This window comes from Poecilia reticulata, linkage group LG3 (assembly GCF_000633615.1).
Source record: "Poecilia reticulata strain Guanapo linkage group LG3, Guppy_female_1.0+MT, whole genome shotgun sequence".
Classification (NCBI taxonomy): Eukaryota; Metazoa; Chordata; class Actinopteri; order Cyprinodontiformes; family Poeciliidae; genus Poecilia; species Poecilia reticulata.
The window spans coordinates 17,328,650-17,340,224 of NC_024333.1; positions in this window are offsets into that span (position 1 = coordinate 17,328,650).

The window sequence follows — 11,575 nt, forward strand, 5'->3', positions numbered from 1 at the left end:
TGTTGTGTGGCTGCTGCAAAACCACAACCACAACATATGGTAATTGCTGCAGAATTATTTTCTGGCCAGCTCTCTGACCTGGGGCTGATAAAAATGGCAAAGTAAGATGTCCACGCTATGCAAAATGAACACCAGCCCAGTTGTAAGCATATGAAATATCAGCCATGTGAATCAAAGGCCACCAGGTAAAGCCATTTAGGCCTCATGATGGCCAAAGCAATCTATGAGGCCGCAGGTGAATGACTTCACAGATGTTTCTTTTCACATTCTTCACAAAGCTTATTGTGGTGACACTTTGTTTGCCTGACTTAACAACTTTCTTGGCCTTCGTGGGTGTAAAGTTAGCTTTTAGAATGCAGATGTAGATAAAAAATATATATATATGTCTTATAAGTTATGTGCAGTTAAATTACAATTATGGATAAGCTGAAGCAATGTAATCATATTTTAGTTTTCTTTTGCTGTGCAAATTGAACAATGTGTGCAACGTAAGAAAAAGTTCTAGAGGTTCACCGATTAGTCTAATTGGTTTTCCCTTGATTGGTTCTCACTGGAAAAGTTGTGGACTTGAGTCATGGAACTGAGTCAGACTGGAGTCACAAATGTAAAGACTTTAGACTCGACTGGAAGACTTGATAAAAGACTTTGGATATGAATTGTACTTCCATGCCAATGACTTAAGACTTCACTCGGACTTGATTCCTTTGACTTGAAAACATTACTTGAAACAGAAAGTTTGTACTTAGAAAAAGCAACTGGGCATCTAATGTTATTATTATAATATTGTAAAAGCAGGTGTGTATTGTTGAATTTTGTGATTTTCAAAACAATGGCTCATCTCTGCTGACTGGGATAGCATCAAATCTAGGAATTTTCACTTTTTTTCATATTTACATGCATCAACCAACAGCATAAACTGCTTGACACCGTTTTTTAGTTGAACAAAAATCAAATAAGGGTTCAAAACATATACTTTTCTGCTACCACTATCTAGGAACCTGTACCTCACACTTAATGTATTTCAGTTCTTAGGATGAAAAAATTGGCATCAGTTCGAATCAGCAGCGATAAAACAGAGGTCAAAGAAAATCAGTCTGGAAAAAGCCTGATCAGTACATTTCTAATAAACCCCCGTTTTATTTGTATAATACTACAGCTGCTACATCTGCACATAATTTGTGTTCAATACTCATTATGAAATGTGAGTTATATGTGGGTGTGATTTGTATATTTTCTTATTGGCTTTTTTACTTTCATTTTAAGAGTTTTTATGAGTAGTGCAAGAATATTGAGAAATGTTTGTGTCTTTTAAATATGGAAACTTGTCCACTCTGAAAAAGCTGCTATAGATTTGAATGAAATACAGTATCCAGCAGAATATGTTGCATATGTTTTATTTCATCCGATTAATCCTGTTTAGGCCCTAAATGTAGCATAAAACATTTTTAACATAACATCCGCAAAAACTGATGAGTGTTTTTTTGCATCCATACATAAAAAAAAGAGAAATAGAAAATCACACACAAAATTCTGATGTCCTCATATTGCTAGATCTGAAAAATAAGCTGACATATAATTATTGTGTATATTTCCATAAGAAAATATAGATTAAAAAACAGTATTCCAAAAGATTTAAAGTGAGTAACACACAGTTTCCACTTAGGAAATCTCTCTCTGGTTATATTTCTAAACCCAGAATTACCATAACAGAAATGTGTATTCTCAAAATGTCATTGCCAGTATTCCTATGCATTCTCATCTCAAACAAAATTCTGCTTGCTTGTCAAATTGACTTATTTCCCATTCCTACTGAGGCACATCTAAAACATAGTTAGGGTTTTGTGAAGCATTCACCAATATCCAGGAGCTGCATTTTCTTCAACGGCAAAGCGTGACTTATGCCAGTCACCCAGACATTCTATCACTGAACTTCCTTAATTTTGAATGTTCAGATGTAGTTGTTTTGCTCTGGCTATTAGCTTTCCAGAGGGTGTGGAATGTGTTCCTGTTTCACAGTTGAATTCAACCATTATTCACCCATCGCCCAGAACCAGCCAGCAGGGTTAGCTTAGAAAATGAGCCCTGTACACTGTTTCTTAAGAGAGTGTTTTTAGGAGAGGGTAAACACACACGCATGCATGTTTTTGCGCATGCACGCACTCACACATTGTGCATGTGCTCACGCACACACACGCATCCACACGCATCCACACGTGCACAACCTCTATAGAGCCATTTAGGAAACTTGCATTAGGAGAAATGAGATATCAGAAGTGTTCACTTCTGAGTTTTTGGCTCCACCATCTGGTCTGCATCGACAGCATTCTTAAAACGCAACATTTCGACAAGTTGTCTAAATTACATCGTATTTATCACAATACAATCAAGAAAAATTATAAACTCTTTATGTGCACCACACTGTTGGTAAAAAAAAATAAAAATCTGAACAATGTTATTAATTACAGTTTAATTAATTACAAATTAAGTACTAGTCTTCTATCAGGCTGAACAAGATTCCTCTTTTGAAGCTGTAAACGTATGCAGACCGATTATTCCAACAGTCTGGAGAATGTGATGGATGTGAGGCATTGTTCCGTCTGCCACGTACAAAAAGAGGAATGCTTGTTTCCAATTTGAAAAGAGGACAATAAAAGAACAGCTATTAGCTTTGGTTTCATCTGTTTTTTCTTCTGAAGTCTGCATTTATTGATTGGTGGAAATTAGATTGGCGAGGAGAGGGTTTTCACTCAGCAGGGGGTAGACTGGTAAAGGAAGGCGGGCGTCTCTCTTAAAAAGAGCTCATGTTATGGCAGCTGTTATTAAGGCTCTTCATTTGCTTTTGAAGACAGGCTGGGGGGATCAGCTGTGGCAGGTTACAGACACGTGGTGTCTCCATTGCTTATTCTCCTCCTCACAATATCCCTAAATACTTTTCTCATTCAGCTCAGAGGGTCAGTCATTTACAGGTAGGTTTTACAAGTGTTTATTTGTTAAAGACTTTCATTTGGACAGTTAACATTGCAACTATATCGTCAGTTTTAAGTGAGATTGTTTACATTACTCCACCAGTTAATTTTAAATGTAAAAATTAAGTTCAACAAAGTTACATCATTTGCATCAACCTGGCATAATAAGATCACTTAATACGCTTAGATTATGGGAATGTTTTCATGCCTGAAGTCGTTTGACTTCATAGCCTATTTTGAATAACAGAGAAAATGAAATTAAAGAAAAAACTTGGGTTTTTTTTACTCAAAAACGTTTTTGCATTAAACAGCGTGTCATAGACTTTCCATTTCTTTCAGTGATATTTGGGACAAAAATAGTTTTAAAAATTTTAATTAAAACAAATTAAAATTACATATTCTATAATTGTTTCCATTTGTATCTTTGTAATCATTTTATTGTTTAGTTTTTTCTTATTTTATCAGGACAGTATTTTGATCCACACTGGATGCTGTGATATACATGAAGCTCTATAGGACAATACTGGAGGGAGTGACTTGGAGCAGCAGCTGCATTCTAAACTTTAGGACATTTAAGTTTACCAGATCGTGATTATGCAAAAAATGCTTAATAAAGCATACAATAAATGCATTTTTGTGACAGCCCAACAACTCACCAGTCACTTTTTTTATTTTAGATAAAACAGACATGTTCAAATGTGTGAAAACTATGTCTTAAAAATATCCTTTCCGCAGTAAAATACATTCCAACAGATATAAGAATGAATTCATGCTTTTTATTGTTACCTATTGCAAAGACAAAAAAAATTTCTTTGACCTTGTCAAAATTCGAATGCTTTAAATTCTAATTCTAGCAGCACTTTTGTCACATTAATCCAAATGCTTTGTGCATAAAACGGAAATATAAGAAATGAAAGAGTGAAAATGGTCTATCGGGTGAAAGTAAGGGTTGTTGGTTTTGAGGAGGAGACAAGCACTTCCATGACAGGTTGTTGTTTTCTATGTAGCACATCGCTGTTTCTGCTGCTCAGAACAGGAAGAGTGGGTTGCCTTCCATTAGAGGAACATTGGGGAACTAACCATGCAGAAAGCAGCAAGCTTAAGGAAAAACTTGTTTCTCTTTTAAATGGAAAGGCAGTAAACACCCTCCCCAGTGAATGCTCTGTCGACAAAAAATGATATTTGATGCTTACAAAAACTGACTGGGCCCAGATGAAGCCCTCCGTAGCTAGACCTAGGAGTCCTTGGAGTGAAGGCTCAGTTGGACTTTTATTTAGATAAATGTTTACATCTAACAATTTATATGGCCTCCAACACGTCAAAGTAGCTAGTTAGAAGGTTATCATATGCCGACAGATTAATTATTTAGCTCAGTTTACATTATTTGCATCAGTTCTTTTTAACCACACGGAAAAGAGTTGTATATTTTAATAGAAAATATTCATTTTGTACATTTCTTAGAACAGCCTCTCACACGGGACTGTATGATTTCCATAATGTGGAAACTATAGAGTTCTGGAAGTGGACAAATTCAGTAGACTTCATTTGAAGAAAATGAGACTGTTTAGTGATTAAATAGAAAAAATAAATAAATAAAATGAAATTAAATTAAACAAAAACACTATAATTGAATTTATGTCAAAATATGTAAAATCATTAGTACCTGGAAATTTCAAGGCTAAAGAATAAAGAAACCCACATTTATTCAGAATGTTTAATTTGTATATAACACAACAAGAATGAAACACTTTCTATTCTGGCTGGATTAAGTGAAAACTGAATCTCCACTAATCTTGTTTACATACAAGATAGGTTTGCCATAGCAGCACAGATAGCACTAATAGGAAGTCAGAAAAGTTGCAGCTTAGTCTGGCCTGTTCCTTTAGAGACAAATCTTGTTTTTTTTTTTGGGGGGGGGAGGGGTTTGTTTGATCTTGCTTCTATTATATCCTACACTTAGTCTAAAACATCTCACATAAACTTGTTTTTATGTGAGACAAGTTCCCAAATAATGGTTCATTTAATTTTGCAATAAAAATCCTGGCCACTGTTCAGATCCACTGTTCTCCTTGCTTTCGGAGAACAGTGGATCTCATTGGAACAATCAAAGTAGCAGTTTCCATCTATATCGATATTAGCACATCATGCATATGGTTTTTATTGTAACAGAAGATAGCATCCCTATTAATATCATATCATATACAGGCTTCTGAGTGTGCTTTAGGAGCATCTGACTGTAATGCAAGCTGTATTTGACAATACTGAATGTTTGTCTGTACAAACCCAGAGCCAGTTTTCTTTTCTATATTTCATTTTATTTTTGGCCACATGCCGACTGAGGAGAAGTCTATAAGTATATGATCAGTCAGTTGTTACAATGAGGATTAAACTAATATCTAAAGCGTTTTTAAAATCTGATCACATCTTTGAATTGCATTGAAATTAACAGGTTTGATCAAAACTGAGTTTATGCTGATATAGATATATGATCAACAGCATACACGTTGCATACATTTTTTTTATGTTAACATTAAAGAAATGATGTTAACTCATATTTTTATTCCAAGACACCCAGCCAGCAAATTCTGGTTCACTTAATCTCTCTCTTTTATTGTGATAAAACATAGTGGGAAATCTATTTGACTCTGAGTTGCATTAGCTTAAAGAAGTTTTGTTAATTACTGAATAGAATAGAAAAGGAAGAGCTAGTAAACAGAAGCAAATTTGCAGTTTGTAAAACTATATTCTATATTTACCACTGTTAACGGTCCTTTTCAGATTTTGCCTTTTTGAGGGTGACAACATTAGACTCTGCTAAAAGCCAGTCTGTGCTAAGACTGTAGATTGTGCCTATTTATTTCTGTTAACCCTGTAGATGATGGATAAAGGCTTTGTCTGGGACCCTGAGTCTTTTAAGTACAGTTGTTTAGCATTTCTAAAATGAAGATTACAACAGGGAAAACATAATACCACATTAGTGTAAGGATTAGAACTTTGTTTGCCTTCAAACATTTGTAGAGCGCATTACCCCTGGAGATTTCCTCCCAAATGAGGAAATAAATACCATTGTAATGTAGCACAACCCTGCCCCCGATTTGTGAAAATCCCCTATTAGGAGTATAAATGTGCAAAGGCTTTGTGGGTAATTAGAGAACATGCTCAGGAATGTTAGCAGGGCTTGGCAGGTGCGTTTGATCAGCGGCAAGCGGTAATATCATGGCTGACAGAGAGAGATGGCAGGAGGATGGAGATGGGAGGGAAAATGGGTGGAGGAAAGAGAAGTATGAGGACTGAGAGGCAGGTTTTGATAAATGATTTATTTATTTGTTTTGCCAGAGAGAGGATTAAATGTTCCTTTTATTGAAGAGCACTAGGTTAATTTTATAATTGATTAATGGGTTAAAACACATTGCCCTGTAGTTTTTTTTAGTGGGTGGAAGGTGATAGGTTTTTTGTTGACTGCTAATGAGACAATGATGAAACCCCAACTGATTTAAAACCAAATTGTAAAGCTCAAACCCCAGTGAAAGCTATTAAAACACTCACATGTAAATATTCATGATCACTTCATCACAGAATTAAGATCTAACCTGTGCTTTTACTAAGTAACAAAGGTGATATGTATTAAATTCATACAATGTGAATAAAGTGTCATATAATGATTACACTTATTGCATCTTATGCTGCTGAATTATTAATTTTATTGTGAGTGTGGGTTGCCATGGGTTCAATGAGACCTAATTAGAGGAGATTCACTAAGCTAATTTGCAGATGCCAGAAGCACAGTTTATAGATAAGAGCTAATATTTGAAAGTCAAATTTAAGTAGAAAAGGCCTGTAATAACTGTTAATTAACTCTGGTTTTGTTGGGGGGTTTTTTTTCCTTTGACAAACTTAAATTGAGTACAATATTCACAAGGCTAATGCTTAATATTTCGGACCACAAAGATAAATTTCAAAGCTTTGAATTATCCTTTTGATGTGGGTATTCTCTATAGACTTGATATTATTTTAAGATCCCTTTGTTCAAAAATTCATTTTTATTATCATTGCATGATATGCATGAAAATTCCCCACATAACTAACCATTGGCGCAATTAACATCTTCGATCGGGTTCATATCCCTGATAATTTATACAGACCGGGTACGTCCCCTGTGGTCACTTGCAGGGTTAGACTCCTCAACGGCTCCTTTGGACGTACAGAATCAGCCTCATTCTGAAGAAAATGGAAAGTGAAACTTTAATGAAACTGACTTGATTGTCAAGATAATAAAGACTTTGAGCCGGCGGAGGGGCCAGTTCAACAAGCAAGTCAACAGCGGCACCAATGTAGCGACATCAAACCAATTAAGACTGATGATAAATATTAAAAGGAGTGGGTATTAACAGAACATGATTTGGAAAGCAAGATGTAAACAAGTGTTGGATGGCTGATTATTAAAACTGTGTCACACTGTGCTGCGCAGGAATGAAGATGTAGTGTTTTCAATACAAGACCTGATGCCTCCTTTTAGCAGAATGAAGCAATAACTATTATCCTGTCGGCAGAACGGAAACTGCTCAGCTGTGAAGGTCACATTTAACTATCATGTCACAGAGGAAAACCGGGACGAGACGGGTCATGAAAACACACTGGGGAACCCAGACTGACTCACAGCAATACATGGCAGCAAGAATGAGCACTGACCAACTTTTGAGCTACTTAATCAAAAACTCAAAAGTTTAGAGGAAATATTAATACTTTTCATATTTTGTCAGTATTCATCAGGAGACTTTAGTGCGTTTAAAATAAGGAATATTTTACAGGGATGTGGTTTGGACCCGGAGACTAACAAGGCAAGACTAAATTGTGTCCCGATAGTCAACACTGTTGCCTCACTGTAAAGAGATTCTGGGGTAAAATCTGGGCTAGTGTTTGCTTGAGTCATACCACATCTGACTTGAGCTAAGTTATACTGCTCTGACAGAATAACCCTCATATTTGCTCATTTGTATCCTCGAGGGAGAACCAAAGCAGGAAGAGATACGACTGTGGTTCTCATTGCATAAAAGTATCAGTCAGGATAAACATTTCAAAAATTTCCATAGCATTATAGATCAACCATGGCACAATAAAGAGAGTGATGAAGAAAACATGAGTCAACACTGAAAAGACAAAAAAAAAAATTGACTTTTCTCCAAAATACCTGCAAAATATAGAAACTGATCAGGAAGACTACAGAAGATTTTGGTTAGAATGGACAAATTTTCTTAAGTCAAGGTCTGGGACACATAATGAGTTTTTAAGTATCCATGCATTTTGTTGTGCTGTGGATTCTGTCTTAAGCAGTCAGATATAGTTTGCGCTTTTCCGCTTCAGTTTCAAAGAAAATGTTCAAAAGTTTCACAGCGTAATATAAGACATGTGAGCTTTACAATAAGAGAATGTCTGAGCCAAAGTTAAGCTCACTCCCTTCAACTATACAAAGGATAAAAATGGGAAACTTTGAGAGCCGGCGAATGTCACAGTTGCTAATAAATAGGCAGGATTAACGCACACCTTTTAATATTCGCGCCTCTTAATAGGCTGACAGTGTTGAATTATCTATAGGTCTCAGTGAATCAAAAAGGACCATCAAACCCAAACTTGAGAGCAGTGTCTTGTAATTGAATAATACATTACATGTGGCAATTATTTCTGTTAGAAGCAGACTGAGAAATCAATAACCAAGGGATCAAATCAAGGACTGTGAAGCTCTTGTTTCTATTCCCCTTGTGACCAATTACATCACCACAGTTTAAACACCTGCAGAGTCACAGCTCGCTGTGACACTCTCCTGCAGACTCTCCCTCGCTCCCTCACACTCATGTGTGTCTCTTACATACACTCACAGACAGAGGAATTGTTCAACAGAAGCAGAACAAGGGAAAAAACTGGTCTTTGCCACGAATGCATCTTGAAGTGTGTGGGGTAAACACGTGCTGTGTGCCAAATTCCATACGTCGAAATGACGTCTAGAGAATTGCTGCACTGTCGTGGAAACAGAGCTGTGAATCAAGAGATAAAGCAAATAAGGAATGATGAGAGTAATGTATCTTTGTTGAGATAATAGGCACTCATTGCATGGGCCGACCTACAGTTATAAATTATGCACTCGTTTTTTTTTTTTTTGCTTCAGGCTCTGTTCTCCCCGTGACACGGGCGGTGCTGATTAAGAGGGATTGAAATGGGTCCGTTTTAATGACCATACCCCATTACACAAAGGCTCAGGCTGCAGCGCTGCATCAGAGAGAGCACACAGGTGACAATGAATGTCTGACCACCTCGGAGTACGCTGAGTCCGGTGAACACAATTTGCTTTTATCTGAAATATTCACATTTTCTAAACAGGCTTATGTCAGGTCTCATTAAATGTTAAATCTCCCGGTGAGGAAAAAAAAAAAAAGTTAAAGAATGCTGGCTACATCAAAGGCCTTGTTATGCCCAATGAATACTAAGCAATTGTGAGTTTCTCCGCAGGATTACTTGTGTTAGACCAGCTGTGGTCAGATGGCTGCAAGTGGTCCTTGCAGGATCGCATGGTGAGATGCAACGGGGGGGGGGAGAGGGGGTGAAGACAACTTTTCAGTAATTATTTGCTCTGGCATGTAAAGAATTGTTTCATCGCCCACTTTGTTGCTCTGATGTGCTTCCTCTCATCTGAGAATGGATCATCAAAACTCAGAGTCGATATGGCCCAACTCACACAGGCTCACCCAAGCAATAATAGCCTGGACTCAGAGGATACGTGTTCCACGGTTGATTATTATTAGCCCCATTTGTATTACCTTTTAGCTTGAAAATGAGAATAGAAGAAGCATCTGTCTGTGAGGGGAAAATAAATCCATTTTGTATGAAAAGAATTTCAGTAAAGGCGGTGAACAATAAGTGTAACACTGTTGAGACCATCGCTGCGTTGTGAGAGAAAACACACCTCCCGATATGTTGTTAGCAACAGTCATGAAAGGATACTGAAAAAGAATAGTAAAAGCTCTGGTGGGTGCTCATAAAACCTGGCAAAGAAAACTATGGTGTTCATGAAATAAAAATCATCGGCAGAACTGCAGATCCACATTACTCTGATGTAGGGAGGGAGGGAGCGCAGCGCTGGAGCAAGTTTTACAGAAGGTTAAAACATCCACAGGCTAGTTGAATGAAGACATGCACAACCAAAGGACTTAACATCAAAAGAACCTGTGTTTTTTAGCTATTCTCTGTGGTGGGCTTGCTTTGCATATTTCATGACAGAAGGTTTCTTATCTTTGCCCACCTTTCTGTTGATATGCGTAAAGCCCTGTTCTGTGTTCCAATTAAAGCTCGCTTTATTTTCAACCTGTTCATTTGATTTGACGGGCTGATTCAGTTGTTCTTCGCTGCATCAGGGAGGCGTGCTAACAAGTGGAAGCAGCCAGCCTCTCTGAAGTTCTTCCCTTAAACTGAAGAGCGAGGAGAAGAAGAAGAGAAGGTTTGTTTTTCTCTACATAAAAGCCTTTGGATGACCTATGGTTCCAGGGATGGCTTTAAAGAAACTCGGGACAATCAAAAGGACAAATGTGACGGACCTCCTGCGTGAGACACGAGATGAATGTGAAACAGCGCGTTGGTTCTGTGATGTCTTTGACCTGATAGTTCAAAGCTGCTCGTGGACTCTGGACCCCCGTTCAGTATGGGAGCACCTCAGACAAAGGCTTTGTTCATACTAAAGTAAATCCAGCACATTGTTCCCTTTGAGCTGAACATCACCATTTCAACAGGATGGACCCTGTGTCCAGACCTGAGCAAAAGCATCAATGCGCCCACAAATTCATCACACGAACTGATACATTTTTAAATCCAAAGAAGAAATATTTTCATTTTGGTCTCTTTCTTATGATCCTTTCTAACTTAACTTTTCTAAAGTCTTCTCTTTTTTTTAGCTTTCAAGCATATTCATGGGTTAGGGTTAGCCTAATTTCACTATTTTCTGAAGCCACCATTATGAATCCCAATTGTGGTGTATAATGATCAGTTTTGAAACGACAGGTTGCACAAGATAAACTACACGGGAGAAGTGCTGCAGAGTTACAGGACAGTAGCTCCCCTCACCACCACCCCTGCTATGGTATCAGGAGGCATGGGGAGGTGTTGCAGCCCGCAGCCATAGTTAACCATGGCAGAGCAGCAAGGGCTGGCTGCTGCCGTGCCTCAATTCCTCCTGAGACTCAAGGGCGAGTGAGCCTTTGAAGTTAAAAGTGTGGCTGGAAGACAATGTGAGTTGTATGTGAGCATCTTATCTGTGGTGTGTGCAATGCAATGTCAGACCAGAGGTGATATGTGTCACAATGTCCTGACTGTGAGTGCAGGACGGCATGTGTGGACTAAACTAGGATGCCTTTAAAAACAGCATCAAGTTTCAAGTCAAAAACACTTTAAAGGATTTAATTTTAACAGATTTCTTTTTTCATTTATTTACTTTCTTTTCTTTATATTTATTTCTTTACTTTTTTACACATTTGGAATGTAGCAGGTGGGAAAATATGAAATAGAAGAGGCTTAATTGCAAATAAAATACAAATATATCCATTTGATATTTTACTTACTTGTATTTG